At 36.7% G+C, this 21,869-nt stretch overlaps 1 long non-coding RNA gene across 3 annotated transcripts; it reads right to left on the bottom strand.

Annotated features, from left to right (window-relative positions):
* Nucleotides 1-19,013: 19,013 nt before the first annotated feature.
* LOC139847949 (uncharacterized) lies at nucleotides 19,014-21,508 on the bottom strand. 3 transcript variants are annotated; one of them, XR_011759750.1, is made up of 5 exons: nucleotides 20,903-21,508; nucleotides 20,734-20,808; nucleotides 20,551-20,627; nucleotides 19,273-19,423; nucleotides 19,014-19,171 (listed from the first exon to the last, which is right to left on the bottom strand). It is a non-coding gene; the product is annotated as an uncharacterized lncRNA (long non-coding RNA). The 3 variants fall into 3 exon arrangements; XR_011759749.1 differs by having other exon boundaries at nucleotides 19,014-19,423; XR_011759751.1 differs by lacking the exon at nucleotides 19,273-19,423.
* Nucleotides 21,509-21,869: the final 361 nt, after the last annotated feature.

The following is a 21,869-nucleotide window of genomic DNA, read 5'->3' as shown; positions in this document are numbered from 1 at the left end:
AAGTTTGACTTTTTGTCAAACTTAACCAAATGATTTTGCAACCTTCCTAACTTGTTTATATACTTGTATCTTGCATGAAACTTGACAATTTGATTTCACATGCTAAATAATCGAGTCGTAACGAGCCATAGGACTAATTGAACATCTTTGACCTATCGTGTTTACCGTTATTGATACGACCTATTTGTTTAGGTCAAGACTAGCACTATCCTTCGCACACGTTATTTTGTGAAGTACTTTACTACTCGTGCACTCAAGGTGAGATCATAGTCCCACTTTTACTCTTTTTGAACTTACATTTGGGATGAGAAAACATAAACATTTCTTTACTAAGTGAACACAAGTACAGGAAAACAAACATTCTACATACGAGTTTAGAACAAAATCCTCAATTCGATTATCATTAGTTACACTTGCCGGGTGTAAGCGAGAACTTATGTTGTATGGATCCATATGGGTTTGACAAACCCTCATTCAAACGGTTCGCTACCGTTTACGAATGAAATATATTTTCGAGAAACAGTGTATGTTCTAGCACTAAGTGATGGGGTTCAATGGAAGGAAATGTTAAGCATTGATAATTGGGTGCTCGTGAAACAAACTTTTGGAATGTATTACTATTATTTCATTGATGCAAATCTTGTGGTTCACTTGTACTTACTTACTTAAACCTATGATTTCACCAACGTTTTCGTTGACAGATTTCTATGTTTTTCTCAGGTCCTTGAACGATACATGATACATGCTTCCGCTCATTATTTTGATACTTGCATTGGATGTCGAGTATATATGCATACATGGAGCGTCTTTTGGATACTTTTAAATTGTGTCGCATAAGTTTCATTTGTACTTAAAACTTTGTATCGTAACTTGTGGTGGAACTATTCTTGTAAACTTGAACAACCTTTACATTTGAAATGAATGCGACATATCTTTTGGTCAAACGTTGTTTTAAAGACTTATGACCACGTAACGGGACCTAAGTAGACGGCGCCGTCAATGACGATTTGGTCGGGTCGCTACAGATGGTATCAGAGCGTTGGTTGTAGGGATTTAGAGTTCATTAGTGTCAACCCCGAGTCATAGGGTACATTGGTGAGTCTAGACTACAACCGGCATATAGACTTGAAGTAGGAATTACTTGACTACTTGTGCATTTATACTCGAACGCTTCTACTCATATCTACTCTTAGTTCATCTTAATCTCACGTTGTTTAATTTGATTGACACGCCACCTTGACTATATGAAATGATGTCGAATGCACATATGAATCAGGGTAATATAATTTCCGGGATTATATTACGGTGACTCATATGAACGTTCCGACATTATGACATAAAGAATTTAAGGCGAGTCGAGGAAAAACTTCTCTTTATCTTTATTCTATATCACGGTTAGTATTATTGAGAATACTAATCAATGATATTCTTGTGTCTTGAAGGAACAATGGCTCCTCGTCGTGTACGCCGCAATGAAACTCCCGAACAAGCTCTCGAACGGATGATAGCTACCGCCGTAGATGCGGCCATGGCCGGTCACTCATCCAACAACAATAATAATAACAACCACAACAACAACAACAACAACAACAACAATGGAGCCGGAAACTCAAACGAGGGATGCTCTTATAAAGCTTTCATGGGGTGCAAACCTCACACTTTTGATGGAACCGGGGGACCGGTCGTGCTCACCCGATGGTTTGAGCAAACGGAAGCCGTCTTTAGCATAAGCGGTTGTCGGGACCAAGACAAGGTCAAATACTCCACTCACACTTTCTCCGGAATTGCTCTGACATGGTGGAACACCTATGTTCAATCGGTGGGTACCGATGAAGCTCATGCCCTCTCTTGGGCCGATCTAAAGGAAAAGATGATTGTTGAATATTTTCCGCGCGAAGAAACCCGAAAGCTTGAGGAAGAACTAAGAGCTTTGAAAGCGGTCGGAAACGATCTTAAAGCTTATAATCAACGCTTCGCCGAACTATCCTTGATGTGTCCTAATCTTGTTAACCCCGAATCTCAAAGGATTGAGCTCTACATGCTCGGTCTTCCAAAAAGCATCAAACAAGGGGTGATGTCATCCAAACCCACTACTCATCAAGCCGCTATGAACATGGCGCGCCAACTAATTGAAACGGTTGACGAAATCGTAGTTCCGGCACCTAAGGCCGAGGATAAATCGGGCGGCAACAAAAGAAAGTGGGAACCCTCCCAATCAAGCAACAACAACTTTGCCAAGAAATCTTTCACTTTCAACGGCAAGAAGGGTTATGCCGGGAATCTACCTTTTTGCAAAAAATGCAACAAACATCACTTTGGCGAATGTAGTAAGCTAATTTGCCATCGGTGCCAAGGAATTGGTCATAAGGCCAACGATTGTAAAAGTGCCACTCCCGTCGCTCGAAAGTGGCCCAATGCACCAAAGACGGGCACTTGTTACGAATGTGGTCAAACAGGTCATTATAGAAATGCATGCCCAAAGAAGAAAGATAACCCCAACACGCGCGGCCGAGCTTTTAACATCAACACCGAGGAAGCCCGGGATGACACTGAACTAGTCACGGGTACGTTTCTTCTCAACAATTCTTATGTCTCTTGCTTATTCGATTCAGGTGCCGATAAATGCTTTGTATCCAAGACTTTGACTCATTCTTTTAGCACTCCACCTCTTCCATTAGATACCCCTTATACCATTGAAGTGGCTAACGGGAAACTATTAAGTGCCGACACATATTACCGGGGGTGTGCGTTAAACATTTTGGGTAAGGAATTTGAAATTGACTTGATACCCATGGAACTAGGAAGCTTTGATGTAATAATCGGTATGAATTGGTTAGTCAAAACGAAATCTCACATCCTTTGTGATCTTAACGCAATCCGAATTCCTATCGAGAATGGTGAACCTTTGATTGTTTATGGCGATAAGAGTTGCACCAGACTCAATCTCGTTTCGTGCCTTAAAGTTAGAAAACTACTCCGTAAGGGTTGTTTTGCGATCCTTGCCCACGTTAAGAAAGTCGAGTCCGATGAGAAGCATATCGATGATGTGCCAATTGTTAGTGACTTTTCCGATGTATTCCCCGACGAATTGCCGGGTCTTCCACCTCATCGACCGGTTGAATTCCAAATCGATCTTATTCCGGGAGCCGCACCCGTAGCACGTGCACCATATAGACTCGCCCCATCCGAAATGCAAGAATTGCAAAGTCAAATCCAAGAACTATTTGATCGTGGTTTTATCCAACCTAGCCATTCACCTTGGGGCGCTCCGATTTTGTTTGTTAAAAAGAAAGACGGATCCCTACGAATGTGCATTGATTATCGTGAACTAAATAAATTGACGGTTAAGAACCGATATCCTCTTCCTCGCATCGATGACCTCTTTGATCAACTACAAGGGTCTTGTGTATATTCGAAAATCGATCTCCGATCGGGTTATCATCAATTAAGGGTTAAGGGGGAAGATGTCTCCAAAACCGCTTTCCGGACTCGCTATGGTAGTTATGAATTCCTCGTCATGCCATTTGGTCTCACTAACGCACCGGCGGTGTTCATGGATCTTATGAACCGCGTGTGCAAACCGTATCTCGATAAATTCGTTATTGTGTTCATCAATGATATATTGATCTATTCTAAAAATGAAGAAGAGCACGAACAACATCTCCGACTTCTGCTTGAACTCTTGAGACAAGAACGACTTTATGCCAAATTCTCCAAGTGTGAATTTTGGTTGAAGGAAGTTCAATTTCTTGGTCATGTTGTAAGTGATCAAGGCATTAAAGTCGATCCCACAAAGATCGAAGCCATTAGTAAATGGGAGACTCCTACTACTCCTACTCACATTCGTCAATTTTTGGGTCTCGCCGGGTACTATCGTAGATTCATCGAAAATTTCTCTTTGGTTGCACGTCCTCTGACCGCATTGACTCACAAGGGAAAGAAATTCATTTGGGCGACCGAACATGAATCCGCATTCCAAATCTTGAAAACGAAGCTAACCACCGCTCCTATCTTGTCACTTCCCGAAGGCAATGATGACTTTGTTGTATATTGCGATGCCTCAAAACATGGTTTTGGGTGTGTATTGATGCAACGAACGAAAGTCATTGCTTATGCTTCTCGACAACTCAAAATTCATGAACGAAACTATACGACACATGATCTCGAACTCGGAGCCGTTGTCTTTGCACTTAAAATGTGGAGACACTATCTTTATGGAACCAAGAGTACTATCTTCACCGATCACAAAAGCCTTCAACACATTTTCGATCAAAAGCAACTAAACATGAGACAACGAAGGTGGATTGAAACCTTAAACGATTACGATTGCGAGCTTCGTTACCATCCCGGGAAGGCAAATGTAGTAGCCGATGCCTTAAGTCGAAAAGAAAGAGCGGTGCCTCTCCGTGTCCGAGCTTTAAACATCACCATTCACACCAACCTTAATAGCCAAATTCGGGTAGCCCAAGATGAGGCTCTCAAGGATGAAAACATCTCTCTCGAACACTTGAACGTCCTCACCTCTTGATTCGAAGTTAAAGAAACCGGACTCCGATATTTCACCGGAAGAATTTGGGTGCCTAGTTATGGGGATCTACGAAGCCTTATTTTAGATGAAGCCCATAAGTCACGATATTCGATTCACCCGGGTGCCAATAAGATGTACCACGACCTTAAACAACTATATTGGTGGCCGAACATCAAAAGGGACGTAGCTACTTATGTTTCCAAGTGTTTGACATGTTCCAAAGTCAAAGCCGAACACCAAAGACCGTCCGGACTACTTCAACAACCCGAGATCCCGCAATGGAAGTGGGAAAGGATAACGATGGATTTTATCACCAAGCTACCAAACACAACGGGCGGTTATGATACCATTTGGGTTATTGTTGACCGTCTCACCAAATCCGCACACTTCCTTGCCATGAAAGAAACGGACAAAATGGAGAAACTTGCACAACTTTACATTAAGGAGATCGTAGCCCGACACGGTGTACCATTATCGATTATCTCCGACCGAGATGGCCGTTTCGTTTCTAGATTTTGGCGTACATTGCAAGAAGCGTTGGGAACGCGTTTAGACATGAGCACCGCATATCATCCTCAAACCGATGGACAAAGCGAACGTACAATTCAAACCTTAGAGGACATGTTACGAGCTTGCGTGGTTGATTTCGGAAAAGCTTGGGACAAGCACTTACCTCTCGCCGAGTTCTCTTACAACAATAGTTATCACGCGAGTATTAAAGCCGCACCTTTTGAAGCGCTATATGGCCGCAAATGTCGTTCACCTCTTTGTTGGGCCGAGGTAGGCGACGTGCAAATCACCGGACCCGAACTCATTCACGAAACCACCGAGAAAATCGTTCAAATCCGAGATAGGCTTAGGACGGCCCGAAGTCGTCAAAAGAGCTATACCGACAAACGACGCAACGATCTTGAATTTTAAGTCGGTGACCGAGTAATGTTAAAAGTCGCACCTTGGAAGGGTGTAATCCGTTTTGGGAAACGCGGGAAGCTAAATCCGCGGTATATTGGTCCTTTCGAAATCTTGGAGCGTATTGGAACCGTTGCTTATCGTTTAGATCTTCCGCCTCAATTGAATTCCGTTCATCCTACCTTCCATGTATCTAACTTGAAAAAGTGTCTTGCCGAACCCGATATCGTCATCCCTCTCGAAGAACTTGCTATTGATGACAAACTTCATTTTGTGGAGGAACCGGTTGAAATTGTGGACACCTCCGTCAAGACATTGAAACAAAGCCGAATCCCGATTGTCAAGGTTCGTTGGAATGCCAAAAGAGGACCCGAGTTTACTTGGGAAAGACAAGATCAAATGCAAAGGAAGTATCCTCATCTATTCGTGAATTCGGAAACGCAAGATCTCGAGGAAGAAACAACGACTACTACGCCTACTTAAATTTCGGGACGAAATTTCTTTTAAGGAGTAGGTAATGTAACATCCCGCCTTTTTCCATTTACTTTTTCGTTATACTAATATAAAGTCCGTTATATGTTTATAACATCTCCCGTTGATACGCGTTTTAAATTATCTCGTTTAGGTAATTCCCGCACCCGAACGAAAGTTGAGGGACTAAACTTGACAAGGGATCAAACCCTTGACTAGGTCAAAGGGTCAAACCCCTTTCACCCATTCATTTCCACCTCCATCTCTCTCTCTTTCTCTCTAGCAAGAACACACACCCAAAACCAAATTCATTCAATCATCATCTAAATTCGATCTAGGAGGCTTACAACAAAATAAACTACGTATTTGTGATCCTCTCTTCATCCTCTTCATTTTGGTACCAACTTCATCTCATTTGGGTAACTTTCTAAAATCACTAGATTTTGTGTTCTTGATGTTTTTAACTTATAAAAGTGTTAATTAGTGTCTATGGCTCAAGTCTAACACGAATATATGATTTATATGCTCGATCTCGTTGTTTTAGTGTAACTAGCATGAACTTGAATTTTGGTGTGTTGTTCTTGAATTTTGGATGATCATATGTTGTTAGATGTTAAAAGTTGATGTTTTAATTGTGTTACTAGCATCACTAGCTTCAATTTGATGTGTAGGTTGCCTTAGAAAACTTCATGAACTTGATTAGTGATTTTGGTGAATTTGGGTTAGGGTTTGATGAACTTGAAATGGACTTTTGATGCATTGAATGCCATGGATTATTATTGGTAAGTGTTTAGTTGGATTGTATGCTTGATTACCTTCGAAACGGCATATCATTCATGTAAATTGGTTGCCCGAATCATTGAATTGCATTTATGAACTTGTATGCGGTTAATGTTAAGCATAGGATGCGGTTTTGGTTGTTGTAATAGGTAGATTGATTGATGAAATGTGTTTAGTTGTTTTCCTCGTCAAATTACCTTCCCAACGGTATAAGATACTTGTCTTGATTGTTTGCGGATCATAAATGGTGATTGTTTGAAGTTAGGTTCGTGCATAAAACTTAAAAACTGCCAGAATTCTCTGCACAGGTACCCGCGCGGCGCGCCATATACCCGCGCGGCGCGCCGTTTGGGTCTGTCCAACTTGGTCAATTTTCGAATAATGTTTGCTATGCTACGCACCTCCGATTCACATGTAACTTGTCCTAGCATGCTCATACATGATTAAAAACCTCAGAAAAATAGTTCGGGACACGACCCGAACGTGTTGACTTTTTTGTTGACTTTGACCGACCAAAGTTTGACTTTTTGTCAAACTTAACCAAATGATTTTGCAACCTTCCTAACTTGTTTATATACTTGTATCTTGCATGAAACTTGACAATTTGATTTCACATGCTAAATAATCGAGTCGTAACGAGCCATAGGACTAATTGAACATCTTTGACCTATCGTGTTTACCGTTATTGATACGACATATTTGATTAGGTCAAGACTAGCACTATCCTTCGCACACGTTATTTTGTGAAGTACTTTACTACTCGTGCACTCAAGGTGAGATCATAGTCCCACTTTTACTCTTTTTGAACTTACATTTGGGATGAGAAAACATAAACATTTCTTTACTAAGTGAACACAAGTACAGGAAAACAAACATTCTACATACGAGTTTAGAACAAAATCCTCAATTCGATTATCATTAGTTACACTTGCCGGGTGTAAGCGAGAACTTATGTTGTATGGATCCATATGGGTTTGACAAACCCTCATTCAAACGGTTCGCTACCGTTTACGAATGAAATATATTTTCGAGAAACAGTGTATGTTCTAGCACTAAGTGATGGGGTTCAATGGAAGGAAATGTTAAGCATTGATAATTGGGTGCTCGTGAAACAAACTTTTGGAATGTATTACTATTATTTCATTGATGCAAATCTTGTGGTTCACTTGTACTTACTTACTTAAACCTATGATTTCACCAACGTTTTCGTTGACAGATTTCTATGTTTTTCTCAGGTCCTTGAACGATACATGATACATGCTTCCGCTCATTATTTTGATACTTGCATTGGATGTCGAGTATATATGCATACATGGAGCGTCTTTTGGATACTTTTAAATTGTGTCGCATAAGTTTCATTTGTACTTAAAACTTTGTATCGTAACTTGTGGTGGAACTATTCTTGTAAACTTGAACAACCTTTACATTTGAAATGAATGCGACATATCTTTTGGTCAAACGTTGTTTTAAAGACTTATGACCACGTAACGGGACCTAAGTAGACGGCGCCGTCAATGACGATTTGGTCGGGTCGCTACATTTCAAGTGTATCAATAGACACATTCCCAACACAATTCTCCATTTTGTTATCACTGGATACCTGCTCATTTGATTTTCTCATTGATGGTGGTCGGGTAGGCCCAATCGTCTTTGGGGTTACCAAATATTCATCCTCTTCACATTTAGAAACCTTTTCATCTACTCCAACAAATGTGGATACTGCCATCATAGTTTCTTTCATCGGTAATGAACAAGTGGTGCTAATAGACGAACTCAACTTGGTTTCAAGAACTTGACTCAGATTTTTCAATTCTCGCTCAAGATTTTGTATCGAATCTTGTTGACTCATCAAAGTTTCTACATTAGTTCTTATTTGAGATTCCATGAATTCACTCGTCATACCCTCTTTACTAGATTTCCTTACCTCTTCTTTCTCTTTCACATCCGGTGCATACTTTTGAACCTGTTCATGGTTAGTATCCAACAAAAAACAATCCTGGACATCCGGTGTATGTAATGTATTAAAAATATTAATCCGTGATCTCTTATTACCAAAAGAAATGTCCATAACCCCGGTTCTACAATTGATAAGAGCATCAATTATGGCCAAAAATGGACGACCAAGAATGATCGTAGGTTGGGTCTCCCTAAAAGTGGTCTTTGTGTCCATAACTATAAAATCTACCGGGTAATAAAAGTCTTCCACTTTCATAATCACATTTTCCAACATACCCAGTGGAGTTCTCATTGACCGATCCGCAAGTTGTACGAGAATATCTGTATGTTTTAAAGTTCCCAACTCGTATTGGTCAACAAGGCTTGATGGAAGTATGTTAATACTAGCCCCCAAATCCAACAAAGCCTTTTTAATATTAACATTACCAACTGTAATGGAAATTAAAGGTGTCCCCGGGTCCTTAAACTTAGGTGGAAGTGAACCCGAAATTACAGCACTCACTTTTTCAGTTAATTTTACCTTTTTAGGCAATGATGCGTTGAGTTTACGCTTTTGAACACACAAATCTTTTAAAAACTTAGCATATGCTGGAATTTGTTTGATTGCATCAATAAGCAGAATATTTATTTTTACTTGTTTAAATGTCTCCTACATATCATCCGTTTTCCGTCCCTTTTTCCCATAAGAGAATTGGTTCGGGGACTCCAAAGCCGTGGGGAATGGAATGGTATTAGTCACCATGTCAGATTTCTCAATTTCGTTAAAGAGGGGTTCTTTATTTTCTACCCCCTTTCCATGGTCAATATTTTCACTTACCTCATCCTCCTCATCAAGAACGATAGGAGACTTACTTGTATCGCGTTGAGCTACCTCTTTCTTACCAACCTTGTTGTGATACTTCTTTCCACTTCGCAAGGTGCCTACCATGTTTACACTATGTTCTTTTCCCTGGTCCTTATGATTTGGATTGAGAACCGTATAACTTGGAATTGTACCCGGCTCCCGATTTCCTTTACTCTCCGCTACATTACCAATCTCCTTAGCCAATGCACCAATTGACTTATTTTGCACTTCTATCATTTTTCGCATTTCGGAGATGAACGCATCCGTCTTAGCATCCGAGCTAGATGATTGATTGGTTGAAGTACTGTTTTGATTTTGGTTTTGGTTTTGGCCTTGGTTTTGATAATTGTTTTGGTTTTGGTTTCGGTTGTTGGGATAAGGATTTTGATAGTTTCTTTGGTAGTTTCCTTGGTTCTGAAAGTTACCCTGGTTTTGAAAGTTGTTTTGTGGTCTAAGTTGGTTCCCTTGGTTAGCATTCAGGGCGTTGTTATTGCTCCAACTGAAATTAGGATGATTTCTCCAACCCGGATTATACGTGTTGGAGTATGGATCATATCTCCGTCCCTGAACCTCGTTAACTTGTTCTTCCACTATAGTGCTGATTTACCGGTGGAATCCTATTTCTACATCCATATGCAAAGTGAGAAGGATCTCCACAAATCTCACATACTTCCTGAACCTGCGAAACATTACAAGCAAGACCCTGGTTTGGGTTGTTAAATATAAGCATTTTCAAATCATCAAATTCCTGCTCTAAGTTCCTAGATGAACCACCCAAATAGGAAACATGATTCACTCGGGAGGTACTAGGTTGTTTACGATCAACCGAAGCTTGGGTTTTTGAACCCTTGCTTAACTGTTCGAAGAACGTCCATTCATCATCACTAGACCGAGTTAAGAATGCCCCACCACTAGCCGCCAAAAGAAACTGTCTGTATTGGGAATATAAACTATCATAGAAAACTTTAACCAATTCCCACTTGGGTATCTCATGGTGTGGACATGCCCTAAGTAACTCCTTCAGACGTTCATACGCTTCATGAAATAATTCACCCGGTAATTGTTTAAAAGATTTTATTTGCGTACGCATGTCTGAAGTTTTACTTATGGGGTAAAATTCTTCTAAAAATCGTTTTTTCATTTTCGCCCAAGTATTAATACTCCGGGCGGGCAAGGAGAAAAACCATCTTTTTGCCTTATCCTTTAGTGAATAAGGAAATAATCGAAGACGTACCTCATCATCAGTGAAACCGTTTACCTGATTAGTAGCACATATCCCATTGAATTCAGTGATGTGTTCATATGGTTTCTCATTAGCCATACCTCGGTAAGTTGGCAAGATCGAAATGAGGTGAGGTCGGACCTCAAATCGTCGGTTGTTTCCTCCTGCCGGTGCAGGATAAACAATGGGTGAATGATCCTCAAAATCACGAGGTTGGTAGTAGGTGTCTACTCCTCTTGGTCGTTCGGCCATCTCGTCTCGTTGATCAAAAACTTCCTCTTCAGTGTCAGACTCTGATTTAGGAGAGTTTGGTGAAACAATCGGATGTGTCTCTAATTGTGGTTGAGTGGATGCTGAAGCCACTGTCGAACCCTTTAAGATTCTTGTAGCTTTTCGATTAGCTTTTGCAGATTTCTCGATTTCCGGGTCTAAAGGCTTAAGATTTTGATCTCCCAAACTCCGAGTTTGCATACACTAACCTGCACTTCAACAAAAACAAGAACACCGAGCGTAAAACTGATAAAAACAAAATAAACAAAACACTATTTTTGGATTTTTATTGGTTTTATAATTTTTATGGTTTTTCTAATTTAACACGAAAGCAATAAAATAAGAGCTTGCAATCACGCGCACACTTCCCCGGCAGCGGCGCCAAAATTTGATCGGTGTCGACGGGCCGGTCAAAAATAGCCTAATTACTCTACTTTAGATAGGGTAAGCAGGATTCGTTCCATGGGAAGTTGTGGTTAACTAGCAAGCAATTTCAAGATTGGTTTGTTTGTGATTAACTAAAATTAACTAATGTAAAAACTAGATTAACAATTACTAGGCAAATGTAAACTTTGAGTATTCAAGAGCATAAACAATGAACTAAACGAAAAGGTTGTAATCAATTTGATGGAAGTCTTTATTCCTTGACAATCCCAATTATGCATGCATTAGTTCAACAAATTCTTATGTTATCAAATTATCAACTAAATCTCATAGACAAGACTTCTTTAGTTTTCCAATTTATGATTATCTTGGGCACAAGCAATGCTACCTACACATGTTGTCTTTATCCCTATACTAAATTGTAACTAGGATGGATTAAGCACAAGATGTTAAATATCAATCACTTGTCTTGCAACAATCAATAACTTTCAAACTTGCATTAAATGATAATTCAAAAGATTCAATGAAATTATAAACCAAAAGACATAAGGATTACAAATTCAAGAATCGCATAAGTAAATGAAAAACTAAACATACAATAATTGTTCATGCAAGGAATAAAGTGAAAGAAACTAGCCAAGCATGTTGGTGATGATGATCATGGTTGCTTCTTGAAGTTGCATGAAGAACACTCCTTGAAACCTAGCTTGAATCTTGATTTGATGATGATTAATGGTTTGTTTTTGTGTGTTTGATGCTCTAAGAACTGATGGGAGATCATATAAATTCGTAGCCTAGGGTTTCCATTATATAGGGGTGAAGTAGGGTAACCCTCAAGCATTAAATCCCTCAAATTCGGCCATAAATTCTATCCAAAAATAGTTCCAGCCGCAAATTACTCTCACCGGGCGCCTACATGCACCCAGCCGCAAAAACCAGCCGCCTCCTTTTGTCAGCTTTCCACCTGACTGATTTTTTTGCACCCCTCAGGCGCCTACTTGCGCCCCCCAGCCGCCTCCTTGCGTCTGGGCGTCAGTTTTTTCATTTTTTCTTGTTTTTAACCCCCGTTTTCGCGTTCTCGTCCCAAATCGTTACTCGTTATAAAAACCTCATGAAATAACTTTCTAGACCTCAAATATACACGTAATATCCACCTCTTAACATCGATAATGATCGGCGTTTAAGACCCGATCAGGGTGAAGATGAAGATGGTGATGAAGATGATGAAAGGATTATGGATTAAATTTTTAAGAAATTTAAGGGACCAAACATGTATTTTTTTCTAATGATCGTTAATGAATTTGACGAAGATTGCCTCAATTTTAAATTTTTTGAACACGTAATCCTTTTTTTGCGCAAAAATAAAATTGAAGTCCTTTTCGGGCTTGTGCAAATTGAGGGTTACCTTGATTGTCAAATTGGGTAACTTATGTTACCTTTTCGGGTCATTTGCCCTTGTTCTAATTGCACCTTATAAAATTAACATTCTAGTTTAAGGACTATTTGATCGATCATAACTTATACTTCAATCAACTTACTTTTAAAATAGTCACATGTTCATACATCCTCTCCAATTTGTGCAGTACTTAACTTACATGTGTAACTAAACTCACCCCAAAATTGTTGTCATTCCTTACATGCCCAGTTTTCCCGCACCTCCAGCATACCAGATTCTTTCCGGAGTTTCTCTTCCGCCTATCCGAACACAACAGTATCGTACTTTCTGATGACGAGACCCCGTTACCTTCCAGTCTTTTCTCCTCAGATAGGAGCTTGCTAGTAACGTCTTCAAACTTCAGAGTTTCTTTACCATACATCAAAATAGGTTTCATGTGCTCATAGGATGATGACAAATATAATATCAGCCTCAAAGCTTTATCTTCATCTTCCATTTTAACTCTAATAGCCTCTAGTTCTGAAATAATACCATTAAGAATACTTAGATGATCTGAAATCTTTGAACCCCCATCCATACGCAAAGTATGAAACTTTTCCTTAAGACACAACCGGTTTGAGATGCCCTTGCCCTGGTACAACTGCTCCAACTTATCCCAAAGTTCCTTAGCCGTTGATAACCCGTGCACATTTACAAGCACGTTCTTTGCAAGACACAAACGAATCGCACTTGCCGCCCTCAAATCCATATCATCCCATTCTTCTTCATCGAACTTCTTGCTAGAATCACTGCCGGGAACAAGGGTGGGTTTACCCTTCAAAGCCTTGTGTAAACCGGACTGAATCAACACATCCTTGACTTGAACCTGCCACAAGCCAAAATTGATCCTCCCATCAAATTTCTCTACATCAAACCTCATCGGACTGAACTTCGACATCGTATCCGTATCCTAAGAACAACACTTTCTCAGATTTTGCCCACGTTTCAACTGGCCGACAGATGTAGTGGAGTGGCGCACAGGATCCGTTAAATTGGAAAATCCAACACCCGGTCCACTACAAATTCTTGACTCCACTTACTCCAAATCAGAAAAATATTGTCAAACCAGAGACCCTATACGATCAATAGAACTCGTTTCTGATGTGGACGATCCACTCCCGTGGCAACCACAGAGCATACTCCGACTCCTATAACTGAGACCCCCCGTCAAACCTGACACTCTGATACCAGTTGTTGGGAAATTACGGCCTCACTAATTCCCAACACTCAGCCCAATGATAACAGTAAATAAATAAGAACAATCCACAACACAAGAATTTAACGTGGAAACTCCAAAACAGGAGAAAAAACCACGGGCCTCCAAAAAGAGAAATACACTATATCACAAATTGTTACAATGACATAGACAACTCTCTTAAGCCAACTACACTCTCCAAAGTATTTAACTAAAACAACTCCCAAACAAGGGTAAGAAAGAAAGAAATAATCAAATAATTAAAGTGTATTGATTGGTGCAAGTTGAAATGATGCCCATGACCTCCTTTTATAACTAAGTCATCCACCTCCAACTTCTTCCTCCCACCGATGTGGGATAACATCCTTCACAAAGTAACCATATCAATTTTTCTGTTAAAAAACAAAACCAACAGAACCTCCCTCTAGTGCAATCACCTAGCCATATCTTTGTAGTATGGCAAGGTTTCCCTACTTTTTCCCTCTTACTTTGAATAATAAGAATAATTGGCATGGGAATGAGCCTCCTAGGTTGACTAGGTTTCAAACCCCGAATAAAACGAGAGAGTATATGTAGAAACTCTTTTTGTTGCGTTGAAGAAAATTGTTATTGTTAACAAAGTTGTTTATCAAAGTACTACTCAATCATTCGTCAAAGCAAGCCACGACGACATTATGGAAAAGGGGAAAAGTGCACAATCTTTAGGCAATGCATGTCGCGATCTCATTACGGGAAATGAAAAATTCTAAACAATATGCAACGATGTCGCCGGTTATCAGTCTACTTAATGCAACGAATAAAGAAAAAAAATGATGCAGTTTGAGTGTTCGTTCTACTCCCGCTCCAACTGCGGGGGGATATTAAGAGGCTTTTGGGTTGTCCTCAATTTATTAGGGAGTCTTTTGACATAGCCACTTTGCAAGAGTATATATATGTATATATATATATGTATATATATATATATATATATGTATATTGTTATTCTTCATGAAAAATATATGAAATCCAATACCATATAACTAAGACAATTTCATTGAAAGATGAAAGAAGCCAACAAGAATACATCCAAACAAATGCTAAGGCTCGAGACTAGAAAACAGACTTTCGAAAATAATACATTGAGCTACCGCTATCTACAATCGAGCCGAACCAAAACTGAACAATGCCATGAACACAACTATAAACGAAACAAGGCAACTATAACAACAAAGCTCAACGCTAAACTACTCAACCACAATCCAACAACTCCGACCAACCATCAGGAAGTTTCACCTTCAATTTCACACATCCCTCCACAGTTCCTAATGCCTATTTAGCTCCAATTTTAAAACTAGAAAGTTCTGATTGACTTTAAGTTTACAATCCTTTTTTATATACCCTTAGTCTCAAACATCTTAGAAAATTTTATTGGATTTAAGATGGTGTTGATAAATGTCATTGTCTAAGTTTGACCGATTTTATTTAACTCAAAGATTGAAAGTAACAAATTAGTGTAAATTTGAGAGTTTAATGATATATAGTGGTTATATTTGCAAGCGGACAGTTATTTTAAAACATTATTTTATAACATGTATAAGTATTAATCTGGACAATTGTAATGAGACGAAAGGATATGAAACGGAAATCTATAGGAGTTTGTCTAACGAATCGTATACAACGCAGTAAATGGTTGTATTTGGATTTTATCAATAACCAAATTGAACCAAACCAGCCAAGAGCGTTCACAATTAGTTTTATCGGCAAATGGACATGATACCTATATACGATTTAAGGTTATACCGAATAGAAGATTGTTTCTGCCAAAAAATTGTGTATTGTAGAAAACAACCCTCTCAGAAGATCTTTCCATCGGCAAAATGGATCTATTGTTGTTTTAATATACTACAATTATTATTATTATTATTATTATTATTATTATTATTATTATTATTATTATTATTATTATTATTATTATTATTATTATTATTATTATTATTATTATTATTATTATTATTATTATTATTATTATTATTATCATTTGCATATGTTGTCTTATCTTGACCATGTAAGATTATTTAATGTTGCGTATAAGGTAAACTCCCATCGTACAGACATAATTTCATATTTTATTTTGCACGTTAGAACCCATGTGCATGGAAAATTTTAAAGGCGAGTATTGCTTATTAACTAGGAAAAGTGCAATCAAGTTACGTAACAAAAGAATTCACTTAAAAAAATAAACTAGTAGAGAATATAAGAAAGCAGATGGCGTAATAAAGTGTCTTTCAAGAAGATCCGGCTAAAAAAAATCTTGAGTTAAAGTGAGAAGAGATGGATTAATCGTCAACAAAACAAACTAGATTAATGTTTCCACTACCAAAAACAATGAAACGATAGAACACTCCCTATAGTTCATTACCCGCTCATTACCCGTTCATTACCCGTCATTACCCGTAACTAACCATAAGCACGAGCTAGTTACCCGCTTTAATTACCCGCATCCACCATCAATTTAACGGAAGTTTTAAGTTTAGTTATAGGAATTATGAGTCCAGTGGCATTTTATTGTTGTACTTAATGCTTTATTGCTTGTACGTTATATATTACGAGGAGTATTGTTTTAGCCATTATAAGGAGTGTTTAATTATGAGTTAGTTATACGATATTGGTGTTGATGTGACGCTGATGTGGAAGGTTAAGAGGATGAATAGTTTAGTTACGATAGGGAGTGGCCTTAGGATATGATGGACGGAATTAAAACTTTAAATATTATATCTGAGCGGATAAACAAATTTTTTGAGGGGACTAACTCTGTAAATATCGAATTAACTTAAAAATTATATTCTTCTCCTAATTTTGAATTTCTTGAAATGGCATTCTCATTACCATATTATCTAATATATATATATATATATATATATATATATATATATATATATATATATATATATATATATATATATATATATATATATATATATATATATATATATATATATATATATATATAAGGCAGGATCAATGGGGAAGTAACCAATCGGGGGGTAGCGGGGGGAAGCAAAAAAAAAATTCGTTTTTTTAAAAACTTTGTTCACGAACATTATAGATTGGATAAAATAAGAACATTTAGAAAACACACTTCGTGATGAATGTTATTATTTTGGCGGGAAAACGATCGACAAAAATAACATTCAAGATAATATTGTTCGTGAAGAATGTTAACGTTTTTTTTCTTCATGTTTTGTGAAGTAAAATTTAGCCCGATTTAGGGTTTAGGGTTTAGGGTTTGGTGTTTTGGGTTTATTCCATAAACTCAAAACACCAAACCCTAAACCCTAAACTCTAAACCGTTCGTGTTAAAAACTCAATCTAAATTCTAAATCTAAACCCTAAACCCTAAATTTCTAAACCCTAATATCTAAACCCTAATGTCTACAACCTCAACATACGCTCGAAAAACACGATAATTGTTATATATTACTTCTTCGAGCGTTTTCCCGCCAAAATAATAACATTCATCAGGAAGTGTCTTTTCTAAATGTTCTTATTTTCATCCAATTTATAATGTTTGTGAAAAAAGTTTTTTCAAAAAACGAAGAAAAAAAAAAATTTGCTTCCCCCCGCTTCCCCCCGATTGGTTACTTCCCTCTTGCTCCTACCACCATATATATATATATATATATATATATATATATATATATATATATATATATATATATATATATATATAGGGGCATGATCAATGGAAAAATAACCAATCGGGGGAAGCAATTTTTTTTTTTTTCGTTTTTTTGGAATTTTTTTTTCAGGCATCAAGATCACACGAAAATATGAACATTTAGAAAAGACACTTCGTGATGAATGTTATTATTTAGGCGGGAAAACGATCGACAAAAATAACATTCAAGATAATATTGTTCGTGAAGAATGTTAACGTTTTTTCATGTTTTGTGAAGTAAAATTTAGCCCGATTTAGAGTTTAGGGTTTAGGGTTTAGGGTTTAGGGTTTTGGGTTTATTCCATAAACCCAAAACACCAAAACCTAAACCCTAAACCCTAAACTCTAAACCGTTCGTGTGAAAAACTCAATCTAAATCCTAAATCTAAACCCTAAATCTAAACCCTAAACCCTAAATTTCTAAACCCTAATATCTAAACCCTATAAACCTTAATATCTAAACCCTAATATCTAAAACCTCAACATACACTCGAAAAACACGATAATTGTTATATATTAGTTTTTCGAGTGTTTTCCCATCAAAATAAAAACATTTATCACAAAGTGTCTTTATTAAATGTTCATATTTTCATCCAATCTATAATTTTCGTGAACAAAGTTTTTTCAAAAAACGAAAAAAAAGAAAAAGATTTTGCTTCCCCCCTGAATGATTACTTCCCTATCCTACTATATATATATATATATATATATATATATATATATATATATATATATATATATATATATAACTAGTGTAAGGACCCGTGAATTTACGAGATTTTAAAGGAAAAATTATTGAATGATATGTTATATTTGAATAATGTTATTTAATCATAATGTGTAATCAACATGTACATTTAGAGTGAATCTGAAGTATAGAAAATAAGAGGGATTTCTGTTAAAAATTAGAGGTATTTCTGTTAAAAATTAGAGGTATTTCTGAAGTATATAAAATAAAATTCTCTAAACTCATTCCACTTGTTCTTGAAGTATAGAAAATAAGAGGGATTTCTGTTAAAAATTAGAGGTATTTCTGTTAAAAATTAGAGGTATTTCTGAAGAAATGATCATAATAAGACTTTCCAAGTCCAACATACACACATAAACCAAAAAGTCCAACATACACACATAAACCATACTCAATAACCAGTCTATGATGACTATAGTACTACTTTCAAACAATCTTGAATTCAGCCCAATAATAATGACATATAAACTTTGATCTCACTTCTCTATTTTTTTACAATCATGTTTGCCAAAAAAAAATCCTCATAACCACAACAATAATATAAATGATCATCTATAATCAAAATCCCCCAAAAAAAAAATAACATAATAGTTGCTCGAAGGATCCTACCATTTCGCTTGCTTCATATCAACGTCCATCTTGGACCTCCGTGCACAACAATTTAACCTTTATCCCAAAGTTTACTCGTGTAGGATTGATATCTTGGATTATGATTATATTAGCTACCATTATCTATGCACAAAAGAGTATATTGTTTAAAGTTTTAAACAAACAAATAAAAGATAAAAACAAAATTAGTTATAAAATTTTTAAAGCAGCAAGGTTTTGTATACATGTTGATGAGTTCTTCAAACAAAGCAATGAGTTGGTAAATTAATTGATATAATGACTCGCTTTCTTCCACAGCTTATCAAACTGCCTACATACTTACCACAGCTCCATATCAACTTCAAATATATTTGTATCTTCAAATCCTCAATTTTACTGAAATGGGTCAAAATGGTCACCATTATACTCATAAAATGGGTCAAAAATTTCCAGGTAATTGGGTCAGGGAGTAATTCATATCTCACAAAACTAACTCCACAAATCCTCAAAATGATAATTGACCAATTTGACGCAAAAGGGCCAAACGGGTCAAAGAGTCAAAATGGACAATCAAAACACTTTTAACATAATAACACATAAAATACATCATTTCAGTTTAAATCAGCAGTTTAAGAGATTTTACAAACGACTATTATCACTACTACATAATGATCAAATCAAGTTTTTACGGCTAGAATACCCTACAACCCAAATTGACATTTTTAGAGTTTAACTCAAAAGGACGTAATCATGTTAAGGTAATCATGACTAAAGTTGTGATCAATGAGTAAACTTGGTTTCAGCCTTTCGCATATAGCATCAAGCAACCTCTCATTCATATTCTCAAACAGGGAACCAGTCGTAAACGATAATTTTTACTTTAATTTTTTAAAAAGACCATAAGCCTCAGTTAGTTATAATATATCATATTGAAGCATAATAATGAATTACCCTCTTAACTAAAGATAAACAAAGATGTCCCAATTTTCTTCTTTAATCATATGTGACACATAGATGTATATATTAGTTATATAACTTTCAGGTGACACTGATCCGAACCCCTGTACACCATTTTAACATTTACCCGTTTTGAACCATTATCTTACCCGCCCATTTGCCCGCTCTTACAAAGATTTAAATTATCAATCAAATATAAACATAAATTAAAGTAAAAATGATCGTTTACGGCTGGTTCCATGTTTTAAGTAAAAATGAAAACTTCTTTTCTTTAATTATTTGACGAAGGATACCTACACTTTCAAGACCTACAAACATCAATGACTCAAATTACAATAAAAATCACAATATAAATAGTAGCCATGGTAAAAATCCTTAGTGAGTATTAGAGTATTTCATCTCCGATTTGTATAAAAATACACAAACACACAACACTACCTTAAATAAACATTAAAGAGCAATAAAGATTATCGAGATTAACATCATATGAACAAATATTCAAATGAGCAATTTTTTTTTAAGCCATCACTAACCAAAGAAACACATAAGCATTAAGAGGATTATACCTTTAGTTAAAAGGTTAAGGGCAGTCTGGATTGAAAACTGGTTCCAAGTTGTTACTGCACAGCTTAATGCACGGTACCTGAACAATGTACATATCCAATATTACTGGCCTAAACTTATAAAGACAAACCTTAAACTTACAAAATCAAACCCTAAAGCTACAATGTTGAGAAGCCAGAAAAAACCTGTTTTAATTTGATAATCCATTTGAAATCTTTTTCAATATTTCATAAAACAACTTGAAAAGGAAAAATCAAAACCTTCAGAACAAAGATAATCAGATTCATCCATCAGAAAATCGAAATATTAATAATATTAAACGAAACAAAAACTCAAAAGCATTAAATAACGAACCATCCTTCCATCCATTTTAGCAACAAATCCATTGAAACCCTAATTATAGCAAAACACGTATGAGTTTCATCAAATCAAAATCATGTTGCACAGAATCAAAATTAAAGCTAACTTAAATTGCAAATCTCAAATACATATGCTAATAATTATATAGAGCTACATTGTTAATTAAACACAATCTTAATTATCAAATCAAACAAAGTGTTGAAAAATATGAAGAGCTACTACGTCTTCATATTCATCTTAAATGTCAAAAAATTATAAACTGCTACGTAACAACTCGATTTTGACGGTAATGGTGGCGGAAATGGTGGCGGGTGTAAATGGAAGCGGTAGTGGTTTGTTCTCTGAAGGTTTTGAAGGTGACGGCAGCTGTAGATGCAGTCGCAGTGGTGGTGCCCGTAGATGATGGCGGAGATGTGGCGGTACAGATGCAAGCGGCGGTGGGTTGTTGTGAGGGTTTTGAAATCAGATTTAGGGTTAGGGAATTGATTGATTTTGGTTAGAGTTGAAGAGAAATAGAACTCAAGAGAAGAGAACGAGAACGTGCACCGATATCTTTTGATGAAATGAAGAATATAAAGATAAAGATGATGACTTTGAATTTGAATTAAAGCTGCTTGATGTTGTGAAACTTGAGAAAAAGTAAAAGAAGGCGTGCAAGGAGAGATTGGTTGTGTTCCAAAGCAAGCGTGCTTTTTTTTAACTGATTACTGTATTAATTTATTTATAAATTAATGTTTTTTATTAAAAAAAAAATTAAATCATAAGATGACCTCTCAAATGTTTTCTTTTTTTTTTTTTTTTTTTGGCTTGGAAAACATTATTTATGACATCATGGTATTGGCCTTTTATAAGCATGTAATAGATAGATAGATAATCCGTCCCCAAATAACTGTCCCTTTTTTGACGCTCAAGAGGAATTAAAAACTGAAAAAATTAAAATAATTATTTTTCAACGTTGACT

Source organism: Rutidosis leptorrhynchoides, chromosome 5 (genome assembly GCF_046630445.1).
Source record: "Rutidosis leptorrhynchoides isolate AG116_Rl617_1_P2 chromosome 5, CSIRO_AGI_Rlap_v1, whole genome shotgun sequence".
NCBI classification, from domain to species: Eukaryota; Viridiplantae; Streptophyta; class Magnoliopsida; order Asterales; family Asteraceae; genus Rutidosis; species Rutidosis leptorrhynchoides.
Note: the sequence above shows the minus strand (reverse complement) of the source record. Positions and strands in the feature narration are given on the sequence as shown.